The following is a 15683-nucleotide window of genomic DNA, read 5'->3' on the forward strand; positions in this document are numbered from 1 at the left end:
AGATTGGTGGAATTAAATTTGTAAATTGAAATTTCTTTTTACCTAAAATGTATGTACTACCCATCATATCTGGAAAAAATATCATAACCTACGGGATGATTTCCTTCTGCCACATGTGAGTTATCTTTTCCAACTGCTAATTATATTTTGGCAAAATATGAATCATGTATAAATCCTACACTGACTAGTTTTTAACAGAAGTTAAATCTGACTGGATTATCAATCTCCACGCAATTTTAATATCAGAACAAAAACTACGAGGAAAACATCATGAAAATAAATATTTTAGATTCTCTTCTCTCTCTAGGTGCAGAGCCTTCATCCAAAATGCTTTACTCAAAACACAGGAGGGTTAATATACCATTCAATCCTGAGGAATATTATAATATAGTTTTTTAGAGTCTCATAAGTATTTTTCATAGCTTGTAATATATTTAGAAAGTCACCCTTTTTAAAAAAATTCAACTTATTCTGGCATTTTTTGGAAATATTTATCTATAGTTATGTAATCTATATGTCATGTTACTGTTGTGTAGTCTAATAAATTAAAGCACTTATTTGATATATTCTTAAGACATTCTACTGTTTTTGATTGATAAGGAATATCAAGGTATAGAATCATACCACTGAGACAAAGGAAAGAATTCTAACTAGACAATTTCTAGAGAAGTCATTCCACACAAATCCCTTCCTGCTTCACCTAATAAAAAATAATAAAGTAATAAAATAAGCCTCAATTCTTGGAAATTTCAGGAGAATTAGATATGAATGAATTTTCCAGCTATCTGAGCTTGTTTTTTTTTTTTTTTTTTTTTTTTGAGCTTGTTTTGAAGTCAAATAAATCAAATGTCTCTTTTTGGTAAAACACTGTGTTAAACACACACACACAAAAGATAAGTAAGATATAGATCCTGCCCTTAGCCATCAGAGATATATATACAAATATTCAAAGTAAAAAGCAGACAAAATTTCGCCTTGAAGTTCAACTATACAATAGGAGGTAAAGAGGTTGCATAGTAAATTACAACTCTGGGGAGTAATTTGAAAGTTTATTTTACTTTATTTTTTTATTCGTGCCGGTGGCTTTTGCTTTTATAAGGATCTTTGGAAATGTATTATAAAGTATTCTGGAAATAAATGACTCAGTTGAATCATTATGAATGTCAACGACTGTAATGTGCATTAAAATAATTCTTAAGGACCACAGGCAGTTACAGAAATAATTGCCCATACACTAAATGGTCCCCCAATTGTATAACTTATAAATTATCACATCTGCTTTTCCTATCTCTTTCTTGTCTCTCACCCAGTTCGAAGTATCTTTCTTTTGCTACCAAACAATTCTACTTCCTTCTAACATACCATTTATAATAGGCAAAAATTTAATAAATTTAATAAAACATTCTACTAGTTTAGAGTCTCAGTTCTGGCTGAGACAGAGAATCAGGTGAGGTGGTTTAGGTTGTTTTTTTGTTTTTCAATATGGATCTCCCTTCTTACTCCTTAAGTATTTCTGATTCAGAAGGTCCAAGGTAAGGCAAAATGATCTGTTGGGTTTTTTTTCGAACTTTTGTGCAATTCAGATCTGATCCACATTTGAGAGTTACTGTTCTATTAATTTTAAAGGCATCTGCGGGCTTCCCTGGTGGCGCAGTGGTTGAGAATCTGCCTGCCAATGCAGGGGACACGGGTTCGAGCCCTGGTCTGGGAAGATCCCACATGCCACGGAGCAACTGGGCCCGTGAGCCACAATTACTGAGCCTGCGCGTCTGGAGCCTGTGCTCTGCAACAAGAGAGGCCGCGATAGTGAGAGGCCCGCGCACCGCGATGAAGAGTGGCCCCCGCTTGCCACAACTAGAGAAAGCCCTCGCACAGAAACGAAGACCCAACACAGCCATAAATAAAAATAAATAAATAAATAAAATTAAAAAAAAAAAAAAAAAAGGCATCTGCTTTAAAACAATTATACAATATTTAACTGAAAAAAGGAAGGTGACCTTTTTTGACAAATCTGAATTAATGTTTTCTACCTGTCCCTAAATTATTTCACCCTAACCAGAAATGCAGCAAGGGTATTTTCTTTTCAGAAGTCCTTCTTCATAGAATAGCAACCCCATCATGTGGTATTTTGCTGAAATTGCTTCTAGAGGCATATTAAGTTTAAGCGTATTTTCATATCCAAAAGCAAATTTTTTTAAATTATTTATTTACTCATTCAACATTTATTGAGCAGACATTAATACAGTAGGCATAATACTAGATGCTCAACAAAAAAAATTCAAAATCAATACTTTAATCTACATCTGTGTTGAAATCTATACAGTGTCAAAAATAAAGCTGGTTGACCCCATGATATTGATTAATACAATCCTATTCAAATTACCAATCAGATTCTTTTCATTAAAATGGATGGTTTGTGGCAGTTTGAACTCCCTAAAAAGTGTGTTTAATCAGAGCTAGGACAAGACTAGCTGATTGGTCTACCAAGATGACTTATTACACTAATTATGGGGCCTCATCCACTCCTCTCTCAGAATATATTCGGTCATTACCCAGGAAACTTCCAGAGAACCCATCAGAACAACTTTCAAAATTGTATTAACTGACACTGAAACCCAAACCAACACTGGGTTTGGTTTCTTTTTAATTCAGTTTTTCTCCAGTGCATCCAAACATTTAAAAATAAATATTTTTTAGATAAATGATTTTACTACTACCAAAAGCTAGAAATGCATTGAAGTTTGATTCTGATGTACAGATCATAAATGCAAAAGGATTACTCTTTAAAATTAGCCATTTGTGCTCTTTACTAATGCAACATTGTCAAGGTCTTCCATGCACAACGACTATTGAGCACAATGCTCTTTATTAACGAGAACCAGAGCTCAGAGAAAAGACCATTGTCCTAGGAAAGAATTTTTGCACATTTTTGTAAGTGCACTCCTTGGTTTTCTTGCTAAAACAAGACCATTCCATAAAAATTGATATTCTGAGACATACAGTTACTTTAAGAATTTTAAGGGTATTTAAAACTAGAAAACTGAAGATGCCAATTTTAAAATTCCCTTTTGTTGGTAACCACAATTACAAATTCCCAATAACACTGTTGAATTTATGGTTACATGTATCTGTTTATTAGCCAGTGTTTTTATGGTTTAAAGCAAGAGTGCCTTTCTAAAAAGTTGTCTGTAAATTGCATTTTACAGTCAACTCAGAAAATTGAAAAAAATATCATGTCATTCTTATTTAAATTTTACGAGGGTAGATTTTGTGAATTTAGCAGATACAGGAATAAATTATTGAGGACTAGAAATTTTAGCTACAAGGATATGTTACCAAAATGTTTACTAAGTATCTGGCATTGAAGCCCAGGAATTCTTCCAAACGAATTATATATTCTAAATGTGCAAAGTATATGAATAGACCTGCCCTGTGAAATACAGTAACTACTAGCCACAAATAGATATTGAGTGCTTGAAATGTGGCCACTGTAGCTGATAAATTGCATTTTAATTTTATTTAATTTCAATTAATATCAATTTTAATAGCCACATGTGACCAGCTGCTGTCATATTGGATACTGCAGGTCTAGAATCACATACTGTATTTAGTTGCCATTTTATCTTTAATATCCTCTAATGTCAGCCTTTCTCAGCCTTTTTCTCCTTATGATATTCATATTTTTGGAGAATATATTTGGTGGACCATCTTTATAGCTCCTTATCCTGACCTGAAAACTCTTTTCTGGAACTTATCTTCAAACCAAATTTGTAGGAAATGTTTACATCTGTGAATCCTGAGACCTTTAATACCAGTCAAATGGGCAACTAATCCATAATGGATGTTACAAGAGGTACAAGTATAAATAAAAGGATGTCTCTGAATACCGAGAACTCCTGAAGTCAAGGAAAAGCAGACAGAGTGTGAATTTGAAGTGTATACTCCAAGGTCATGGGAGATTGTGGAGTAGCTGTTGATACAGAAGACAGACAAAGAAAGGAGCTGTGAGATCTAATAAAGCCCCATCATATGGGTAGGAAGGATTGGTAGTAAAGAAATGATACAGTGTTTAATTTCAACAGTTTATAACCTTAATAATGAAGCTGTAAGGACCACAACTCTGTTATATGACCGGCTAAGATAGGGAGATAAAACAGACATATAAAAGCCATCAAAGAAAATGATATCATTAATCATTTTTAATAGTCTAGAAAAGGCAATTGGTATTTCTGTAAAAAGCTAGAAAGTAGATGAAAAAATCAGGATATGTTTCATAGAGTAACACTAGGTGTGACTTCAAACAAAATATATTGTATATATTCCTATATCTGATTCTAACTACTATCGTAAGAGGTTGGACTATGTTATTTGTACAACTCTGTGAATATACTAAAAACCATTGAATTGTACATTTTAAAAGAGTGAATTTTGTGTTATATAAGTAATATCTTAATAAAGTTGCAACAAGATAATATATAAAAATAAAAAAATAAATCGGCAGGGGAAAAGAAGCCTCTCTTCTCAAGGGAGGATGGTTTGGGGACTGCAGGTTGAAGTAGATATTTGGGAGAGCTAAATTTCTCTGTTCAATGAATGGAGAAGAAATAGAAAAGTTAGCTGAAGGAGTCATCATGAAGATGACTTTGGAGAAAGACGTGAGAGAGATGGATGAGACAGGGCCCTGCACAGGTGCAAGGGTGGGATTTGAGAGCCCTCAAGGACAGGGTATCCCAAAAGGACTTTGCTGCATAAGGAATACAAAGAGGGGATTTTTAAGTAGTTTACCATGATGTTTTCTATGCACTTGTCTCTATCTTTTTCAGTCTTGCAGTGCTTTAGTAAATGTTACATTTCTCACTAATCCTTTTCCATCAATGTGGATTCTTTTGGGGGAAATAAAAAGGGGACTGTGTCCGGGTTAAGGCAAATACATACAATGTGGGGAAGCTGGAGCTGAGGACAAAGGAGATGCTGGAGTGTAAGTATCTGGGAATTAGCAGAAATTCCAGGGAGAATTAAGACTTTTGAAAGCTGTAGAATTAGTGAGGTTCAAGTTGAGATCCCCAAGTGGTAAAGGGGAACCAGGATCATACCTGGGATACAGATGGAATGAACAGAAAAGTGCATTAAGGTAAATATATGATACAATGAAAGGATGAAGTTGGAAAATAGGAAAGCCCAGAGATGATCTAGACCCAAGAAGAGTAGATGGAGTTGCTTGGCTGCTGGCAGATGGAAAGACTATAGACTCCCCCTTAACCTCCCCCAACCCTTGTGAATGTCCTATAGCTCAGCGATGAGGGTCTAGAACTCTTGACTAGAGTGCATGAGGTGCTTCAGTGTGCTTCAGGTGATAGAGGGCTATCTTCTTTTTTTGTATTGTGGTATAATATATATAACATAACGTTTACCATTTTAACTATTTTTAAGTGTACAATTGAGTGACATTAAGTACATTCAGATTGTTATGCACCTATAACCACTATTCATTACCAGAACTTTGCACTATTAACACTATTCATTACCAGAACTTATTTCTAATAATCCAATACTGAAATCCTGTACCTGTAAAATAATAACTCTCCATTCCTTCCTCCCTTCAGCCCGCTGGTAACATCTCTTTTACTTTCTGTCTCTATGAACTTGCCTATTCTAGGTACCTCATGTAAGTGGAATCACACAGCATTTGCCCTTTTGTGGCTAGCTCATTTCACTTAGCTTAATGTTGTCAAGGTTCCATCCGTATTGAAGGGTATATCAGAATTTCATTCCTTTCTAAGACTGAATAATAATATTCAGGCTATCTTTTTAAATGAGGCTCTCCCACGGCTGAGTTCAAGCTCTACTGCTTGGCACATTGATCCATTTTCTACTTTTTTCTGTGAATGGGACTCCTCCTTATGTTACTCTACTGCCTACAGAGGAATCAATGTTACTTTAGGAAAATCAAGTCATAAATCAGGTAAGACCATCCTAGACACATGCCCATCAGAGACTAACTCTATTTCTTGTTCCTCTTCCTATATTTCTCAATCAAGTACTTTTACATAGAGAGACATCTGATATGTGAACTCTCAGGAAAGAATAGAAGGTTCTAAGGGAACCTGTCTCATTGAATTTAAGCTACTTTGCCTCAAGTAGATTAACTCCTAATGCCCTACAGTCCATCCTCAGAGCACACCTAGTGAGGACATGTCAGTTTCTCAGGTGCCGAAAGTCTACACAGGGTCCACAGGGAGCAGCCTGTGGCAGTTGGAGCTCTAGATCCTGAACTCCAGAAAATACAAGAATTTAGTCTTAATTCAAGAAGGAAAAGACCCTAAAGGACCCAAGGCAGGAACACGTGGAGGAAGTGATGCAGGGTTGAGGATCCCTCCAAGTCAAGGGAGAAACAGCCCAGCCCGAGGGGCTCAGCAGACACCCTGTGAACAAGTTCCTTCGGGACCTGCCACAGAAGTAAAGGCTTCCTGAGCGAGTCACTTTGGAAGGTGGATGGGGGAGCTTTTTCTTTGGCTATATACCAGGTAAAAAGCAAATGAAAGGAGGGTCTCTTCAGGAAACCAGTTAAAGGTCATTCTTTGAGCAAAACCCAAGCCCAAAAGAAAGCAGAGCTGTGTTTTTGCACAGTGGGGGACTGAAGTTCAGGAGCCCTTGACAACCATTGACTAGATCCCAAGAGAAGAAACTGGGGCTTAGCCTGGACTTCATACCTGGGAGGAAATCAGTACAAGGGGAAACTCCAGGCCCAGGAAGAGCCTCTAGAGGGGCATTCTTGAGACTACAGGGATCTCTCCCATGCAGAGCAAAGGAGAGTGATGAGTGCCCTATCATGTATACAACTGTCTCTGATGGCCACAGATATACAAGCAGGGGCAGAGACAGGGACAGAATCCTCACAAAATCATAAGATTCAAGGATCAGCAGATATACCCAAGCTATCTCTTTTTAGGCCCCATGTCTCTGCCAGGATAAGGCAAACACACCAAGTACCTTCAGCCTGCCTCAGTCCTGCTCAAGGTGCTGCCTTCAGAGAGATGTGTCTTCTATTCAGTCAGGAAACATTTCTAGGAAAGAGTCCTTCCAGGAAGCAACATTTTTAACTAAGAAAAAATCTAGTCCGTGCTAAGAAAACATATTATCTCTCATGTAAGTAAATGAAACAGCGATCAATTTCAGCAGTTTATCATTTTAATAATTAAGCTTTATGCATCATAGTTGTTTGTTACATGACTGGCTTATGAGAATATTACATATGAGTGTATATGTGTGTAGATACGTGTGTGTATCATATTTACATATACATGAACATGTATATTTAATTATAAATATAAAATATTTAAATTTTCTTTCTATATCATGTGTACAAATCAATATATAAATATAGTTATGTACATAGAGATTCTATATGTGTATAGAGAGAAAGTGAAAGATTCAAATATAGTATGTGTGAATTCAACAAAAATAACTTCATTAACTATGTTTTTTAAAAATATAGAGAGACCAATTGAATTTTAATGAAATGTTACAAACTGGATGGGAAAAATCAAGAATCCCTAACTATTGCTATGCAAAAGTTATAAATGCTTTGGTTAGAGAATGGATTATGTTAGAGAAGGCCTCTCCTCACTTTCCAATTCAAGATGATTTGGAGGTGCAGGGTGGGTTAGAGACCTGGGAGAGTTGAGTTGCTCTGTATATTAAAGATGATGAAAGGCTATTTGTTTCTGAGGGGGCTTAGTGTGCCATGGCTGAGCTCAAGCTCAACTTCCTGTGGCACAAATTCCATCTTCATCTTCCTAGGTGAGCTGGTCCTCACTTTCTGTTACTGGACTACTGACAGAAGAATCTATTCTTATTTCCAAAATGGAGGCATGATCAGGTAAGGAATCCTAGGCTCACATCCAGTAAAAATTGACTCTATTCTCCTGTTCCTCTTTTGACACTTCCAAATCAGTTTTGTTGTCTCAGAAATACACCTGAGATAAGATAGAGTACGACTAATGTGATCAGTCATAATTGAGATATATTGTGTCAAATACAGAGAAGATTTCAAAGAGCTAGTATGAAAAATGTTTTAATTTCTCATTAATAATTTTTATATTGATTACATGTTGAAATGGTAACTGGGCTAAGTAGACTAAATACCTTAAATTAATTTTCCATATTTCCTTTTTAAAGAGTTTTTTCTTTTTTTTAATTTTTGCCTGCGTTGGGTCTTCGTTGCTGCATTGGGTCTTAGTTGCAGAGAGTGGGGGCTACTCTTCGTTGTGGTGCGCAGGCTTCTCATTGTGGTAGCTTCTCTTGTTGCGCAGCATGGGCTCTAGGCACGTGGGCTTCAGTAGTTGTGGCACACGGGCTCAGTAGTTGTGGCTCGCAGGCTCTAGAGCGCAGGCTCAGTAGTTGTGGTGCACGGGCTTAGTTGCTCCACAGCATGTGGGATCTTCCCAGACCAGGGCTCGAACTAGTGTCCCCTGCATTGGCAGGCAGATTCTTAACCACTGTGTCACCAGGGAAGCCCCTTCCATATTTCTTTATACTTTTTTTAATGTGACTGCTGGAAAAATTTTAAATTAAATAGTAGCTCTGTTTTTATTTCTATAGGACAGCACTGGAATAGATGGTTTATAAAGTAAAAACTACAAATAGCATAACATAACAAAAATGTATCTTCACAGCTAATCTAATTAATGAAAACTTACATAACCTTTAGCTTTTAAGCTAACAAGATACAAAAAAATGTTAATGCACGTTATTAGCAAGGACATGGTAAAATAAGTATGCTTACATATTAGTGATGAGATTATAAATTGTTAAAATCCTTCTGGAAAAAAAATGGAAATACATTTAAAAGCCTTTAAAATATTGGTTCCCTTTTAATAACTAACTCTACTTGTAGGAGGTACTACAAGGAAATGATCAGACTGATATACACAAACTTATGTACAATGTTGGTTACAGTATTATTTATTTAGGGATGTATTACAATAATCTGTATGGTGAAAATAAGGAAATATTTAAATAAAATAGAGTTTGTTCACATGATAGAAATATTGCTCATATTCTGGTCACAGCACCTTTGTAATACTAATTTAATAGCAGATGTTCATGCATTGATATACAAAGATATGATCATGTTGATATGTTAGTGTGATTAACATTTGTTTTTTTGTAGAACATACTTTTTGTTGTTACAGATTTTCTAAAAAGAAAATAATTAGCATGAACTACAGGAAGTAAAGAAAAAGAAAACAAGATGGGTTAGGTATCTGCTAGTTTCATTCATCCTCCATATTTTCTCTTCCAAATGTCCCAAACTTAGAAATGTCTTAAATAGGTACGTAGATGATTTCCATCATTTCCCTTAAACTCATTTCCTTTTTTCCTCTCACTTTTTACCTACCAAACCAAATTATTACTGAATAACATTTTAGCCTCAGATAAGCTCTCAAATGTTTCTTTGAAAACATGAATGTTAATTTTAAAATAAATGTTTTTCACCTCTTTTATCTAGGTGTTAACACTTTCTATTTTTTTATATAAAAAAATCACCTCACTAAATTTACATAGGTATCTCCAACTTTCATCTTAATTCATATTCATTTTATTACTCACTGTATATCTGATAAAATTTAACTAACATGTTTTAAAATCTCTCACTAAAAGAAAAAAAAAACCCTGTGGCTTTAGGTAAGTATTTGAACATAAAAATAGTGATTTAATTGACTAAATATAAAAACTCGGTTCAATCAATATTGGCATTGAGAAACAGGTCAGGATTTTTCTGACTTGTCGCTGGTGTTGACCATGAATAAGCTTACATTTCTGGTTCTTGTTTTTTAATTGATCATTGTTTAAGAGTGGAAAGAGGGGCTTCCCTGGTGGCGCGGTGGTTGAGAATCTGCCTGCCAATGCAGGGGACACGGGTTCGAGCCCTGGTCTGGGAAGATCCCACATGCCGCGGAGCAACTAGGCCCGTGAGCCACAACTACTGAGTCTGCGCATCTGGAGCTTGTGCTCCGCAACAAGAGAGGCCGCGACGGTGAGAGGCCCACGCACCGCGATGAAGAGTGGCCCCCGCTCACCGCAACTAGAGAAAGCCCTCGCACAGAAACGAAGACCCAACACAGCCAAAATAAATAAATAAATAAATAGCGTTTCCTTAAAAAAAAAAAAAAAAAAAGAGTGGAAAGAAATGTTTATAGTCATCTGGGTTGTCCCTCCCATTTTGCCGATGTTGGTTCTAGCAGAGTTGATCATCATGGCCATACCACACAAGCCCAGACTTAGAATCAGCTTACTGAGGCAGAGGACTTATGGACTCAAAGGATTATTTCAAAATCACTAAGATTCAAATCTTCTACATGGGATGACCAAAGGAGGGGTATGAGTTGATTCTCAGGATCCCCAAAGCAGCTTAGAATTAATAAAAACTGGAAAAGCACAGATGAACGTGTATTTGCAGACCTTTTTGATTGTTGTGATGATAAGTAGTCGCCTACAACTTTGTGCACCATTTTGTTTATGAATGACATTGCTCTTGAGGAATACACAGTGTGGGCTTTGGTACCATCTGGCACTGTATGGCCAAGGACAGCTCCAGCCCTGCAAGGGATGTCAAGTAGTAAAACAGCAGAGACTGATGTTAGTCATACTGGCATCCTTGACAATTGGCAGTGTGTTTATAAAATATTAGGCACTCAACAAATGCTATTATTATTCCTTAATACATAATGAACAGTCCTATATATAGTCACATAATAAACAGTACTATACATGGTCAACAAAAGAATGATATTCAGGAAAGTATTCTTGAGCCCTCAAATTGGTGGAATGAGCGTTTACCCCAATAATTAATAGTTATATTTCTTAATTAGTTGAGGCACTTTACATAAAATAAAATCCACTCATTTTAAGAGTATAGTTCAATGGGATTTGACAATGTATATACCCATGCTATAAATTTTCTTCAAAGCACCAACTAAATTTCACCCCAATTATTTTGTTGGGTTATGATTTAATTCCATTCAATTCAAACTGTTTTCTAATTTGTCTTGTCATTTTCTCTTTAACCTATGGGTTATTTAAAAGACTGTTTTTTACTTTCCAAATATTTTGTGGTTTTCCAGATAGCTTTCTGTTTTTCATTTCTAATTGAATTTTCTTGTGTACAGAGTATACTATGTGTGATTTAAGTTCTTGTAAATTTAGTGAATTTTTTTTATTGTCCTGAACTGAGTCTAGTTTCCCTAATGTTCCATGTCACTTGAAAAAAATGTGTTTTCTGCTCTTGTACTTTTCTATAAATATCAATTAGGTCATGTTGGTAGTGTTGTTTAAGTTTTCTATACCCTTACTGATTTTTCTGTTGACTCAAACCTCTGTTACTGAGAAGGCACATTTAAATCTCCAAATACAATTGTGGTTTCATCTCTTTTTCCTTTCAGTCCTCCTAGTACTAGTTTCAGAGTGACTGTACCATCTTTGTTCCCATCAGCAATGTATGAGAGTTACAGGCCAGCACCTGGTATTGTCAGTATTGTTTATTTTAACCACTTTAAACACGTACAATAGTACTTCAATTTGGACTGAAGTGGTTTCAATTTGGATTTCCTGAAAGGCTAATGTTATAGAACATATTTTCATGCGTTTATTTGCAATCTTTCTTTCCTCTTTAGTGAAGTGTCTATTCATGTTTTCTGCTTATTTTTAAAATTAGGTTGTATATTTTCTTATTACTGAGTTTTGAGAATTCTTTAAATACTCTGAATGCAAACTCTTTGTCACATATGAGATTTTAAAATATTTTCCCCTAGTCCCTAGCTTGTCTTTTCATTCTCTTAACAGTGTTTATCAAGAGCAAAAGATATTAAATACTGATGAAGTGTAATTAATTTTTTATTGGTCATGCTTTTGATGTCATGATGGGATAAAATCATTTTTTAAAATAAAAATGTATAATGATAAATGAAATAAGAAGAAAAAGGAAAGAAGTTCTTCTATATTTACTTATCTTGACCCACTACATTCTTATATGTAGGTGCAGGTTTTTATGTAGTATCATTTTCCTTCAGCAGGAAGAATTTCCTCTGACATCTTTTGTAATACACATCTACTGGTGATAAATTCTCGGAGCTTTTATTTTTCTGAAAAGTTTTTATTTAAACTTCACTCTTTAAGACTATTTTCACTGAAACAGAAAATTGTAGATTGGCTTTTTTTTTTTTTTTTTTTTTTACTGTTCTACTACTTTCTGGCTTGAATTTTTAAAATAAAATGTTTACAGGCATTCTTATCTATTTTCCCTTGTATGCGATGTGTGTTTTTTTTTTCTCTGATTGCTATTAAAAGTTTCATCTTATTACTGATTTTAAACAATTTAATTGCTATGTGCCTTTGGTTTCCTCTGTGTTTATGCTGCTTAGGTTTGGTGAGTTCCTCAGATGTGTGGCTTGGTAATTTACACCAAATTTAGAATGATTTTAAGTCAATATTTAAAATTTTTTGACCCTCTTCTCTTTCTGCAGTTCCTATTCCAATTACATGTATTTTGGCTTCCTTCACATTACCCCGTACATCACTGAGCTCTATTTTTTCCCCCTTTTCTTCTCCCTGTGCTTCCTTTTGCATACTATTCTCAATGACACTGTTCTCAAACTCACTGATCTTTTTTTTCTTTAGTATCTAACTTTTTCTTAAAACCATCCAGTGAATTATGCATTTCACATACTGCATATTTCATTTCTAGAAACTCCAATTGGGTGTTTCTACTACTTTTAATTTCTATCTTCATAACATTTGTTTTTAACTTTATACTTAATTAAAATAACTGTTTTAATGCTAATTCCATAATCTCTGTCATTTCCAGGTCTGTTTCTATTGACTAGTTTTTCCCCTACTTTATGGACACCTTTTCTTGCTTCTTTGCATCTCTATTAATTTTCATTAGATACTAGAAATTGTGAACATTATGCTGTTAAAAGTGTTTGGACTTTCTTTCTTTCTTTTAGAGAGCATGGCACTTTGTCCTGGTAGTCAGGTTTTAAAGCTTGTTTTCATGATTTGTTTTGGCAGTTAGTTTTTGTCGTTTTTTTTTAACATCTTTATTGGAGTATAATTGCTTTACAATGGTGTGTTAGTTTCTGCTTTATAACAAAGTGAATCAGCTATACATATACATATATCCCCATATGTCCTCCCTCTTGCGTCTCCACCCTCCCTATCCCACCCCTCTAGGTGGTCACAAAGCACTAAGCTGATCTCCCTGTGCTATGCAGCTGCTTCCCACTAGCTATCTATTTTACATTTGGTAGTATATATACAGCTGCTCCCCACTAGCTATCTATTTTACATTTGGTAGTATATATAAGTCCATGCCACTCTCTCACTTCGTCCCAGCTTACCCTTCCCCCTCCCCATGTCCTCAAGTCCATTCTCTACGTCTGCATCTGTATTCCTGTCCTGCCCCTAGGTTCTTCATAACCCTTTTTTTTAGATTTCATATATATGTGTTAGCATACGGTATTTGTTTTTCTCTTTCTGACTTACTTCCCTCTGTATGACAGACTCTAAGTCCATCCAGCTCACTACAAGTATCTCAATTTCGTTTCTTTTTATGGCTGAGTAGTATTCCATTGTATATATGTGCCACATCTTCTTTATCCATTCATCTGTGGATGGACACTTAGGTTGCTTCCATGTCCTGGCTATTGTAAATAGAGCTGCAATGAACATTGTGGTACATGACTCTTTTTGAATTATGGTTTTCTCAGGGTATATGCCTAGTAGTGGGATTGCTGGGTATGGTAATGATACCATATGGTATGATAGTTGATACCAAACTATCGTATTGTAGTCCTATTTTTAGTCTTTTAAGAAACCTCCATACTGTTCTCCATAGTGACTGTATCAATTTACATTCCCAACAACAGTGCAAGAGGGTTCCCTTTTCTCCACACCCTCTCCAGCATTTATTGTCTGTAGAGTTTTTGATGATGGCCATTGTGTTGGCAGTTAGTTTTTAAGATCAGTTAGAATAAGGTAAAAGTAACCTTTACTCTAGGGATAGTTTGGCCCCATGACCAGGGTGTAACCCTCCGTTGTCTCTAGTGAATGCCCCAAGTGTTCAGTGAGGTGTCTCCACTCTGGCTAGTTGGAACTCAAGGCTCTTCTAGCCCTGTGTAAGCCTTAGGAATGTTTCAACTTATTCCTTCCTAGTACTTGTTTTTTTTGCATGGTTTTGTAAAGTTTCAGTCTGCAGATGTGTAGTGAGGTATCCTGGAACATTTTCTCTGCAAAGCTCCCTCCTCTTCAATACTCTGCCCCATCTCAACCTCCTCAAACAGAACTGCCTGGTGTCCAGTATCTGCCAATAGCTGGTTCAGATATTTTGCTCAATTTTCTAGCTGTTTATGGCAGAAAGACAAGCCTGAGTGACACCAGCTACTCTAACCTGGCTGGAAGTGGCTTCCACAGATTGTTATTTTTTGTGCAAGAAATATATAAGGGTTTGAGGAGTCCAAGAAAGCATGATACAGTTTTTTAAAAGTGAGACATATAACTCCATAACCACAGCAAATGAGTCAGTCTCCTAAAACTAAAACTGGAAAAAAACCTAGTTAATTTATTTACCTATTCAGATTAAAAGAAATAATATAGCAATTTTGAAGTTTTTTCAAGAGTTTACCCTTGAAATATGGTATTCCATCTTGTATCATTGAAAAGAGGGCCTTTGTTAAGCAGTATCAAATTCCAGGAACAAAATTCATTTCACTCTGAAGGCAGGTAATTTAGAACTCCTCTTACAAAGTGATTATTGGGCTTGTGTGGTAACTGTCTAAAAGCATTCACACAGTCAAGGTTTGCAAAAATCCTGCACAGCATGGCGGTCTCCCTCTCTCCACTCCCAACAAGAATGGGACTCTGAGTGATCACAGACACATGGCATGGATGCATTTCAAGTAACAAAATGGACACCGTATTCATTTGTTCATGAAGCATTTGAGTGTCCTTCTTGTCCTGCTACATGTTCTCTCTAGGAAAATAAACACATCAGTGATCACATTTCAGTCTCCTCAGGGTGAAGACTGGAGAGAGGACATAAATGTGCAGACCTTTAGGCTTTTAAAATGAATGTCATTTATTGCCAAAAATATAAAAGTATTTACTCTTACCAAATTATTTCATTCTTAAAAAATATCCTGTACAAACTGCCTCTAAAAATAGAATATATTTTCAAATAAAACTGCAAGACTCTGTTTGACAGTCTACTTACAAATCACTAGCATATTTAAGATGTTTGCTTCAAAGTATTTCCAACGATTTTTCATTTCACCTTTTCTTAATGGTAAATTATTAATATTTTTATAAAAATGGTTAATGCTTTCTGGCCTCATAACTTTTTGTATGGTTATCTTTTCCTCATATTTCAAAAATGCATTAAAATTTAATTTCACATTTGCCATGTCATTGTTCAAACTGACATGCCATTAAACAGTTTTTATTTATTTGTATTACAGGATTTAATCTGGCTTTCCATTGTGAACACAAAGAAACAAATAAATGAAATGATTTTCTTACTCCCCTCAAGAAAATAAAATTTCATATGGAACAGTATTTAAGTAAAATAAGCATTGTGCTTCTCTCAAATATACCAGCTGAATAGGAATAAATACTTTGCCCTCAGT

General features: G+C 35.5%; 1 long non-coding RNA gene across 1 annotated transcript; it reads left to right on the plus strand.

The window, feature by feature from the left end:
- The first annotated feature begins 823 nt into the window (after positions 1–823).
- On the plus strand, positions 824–15206 carry LOC309638864. Its single transcript, XR_014251366.1, has 2 exons — positions 824–1626; positions 1946–15206. It is a non-coding gene; the product is annotated as an uncharacterized lncRNA (long non-coding RNA).
- The last annotated feature ends 477 nt before the right edge of the window (positions 15207–15683 follow it).

This window comes from Balaenoptera physalus (assembly GCF_965194825.1).
Source record: "Balaenoptera physalus genome assembly, chromosome: 11".
Lineage (NCBI taxonomy): Eukaryota > Metazoa > Chordata > Mammalia > Artiodactyla > Balaenopteridae > Balaenoptera > Balaenoptera physalus.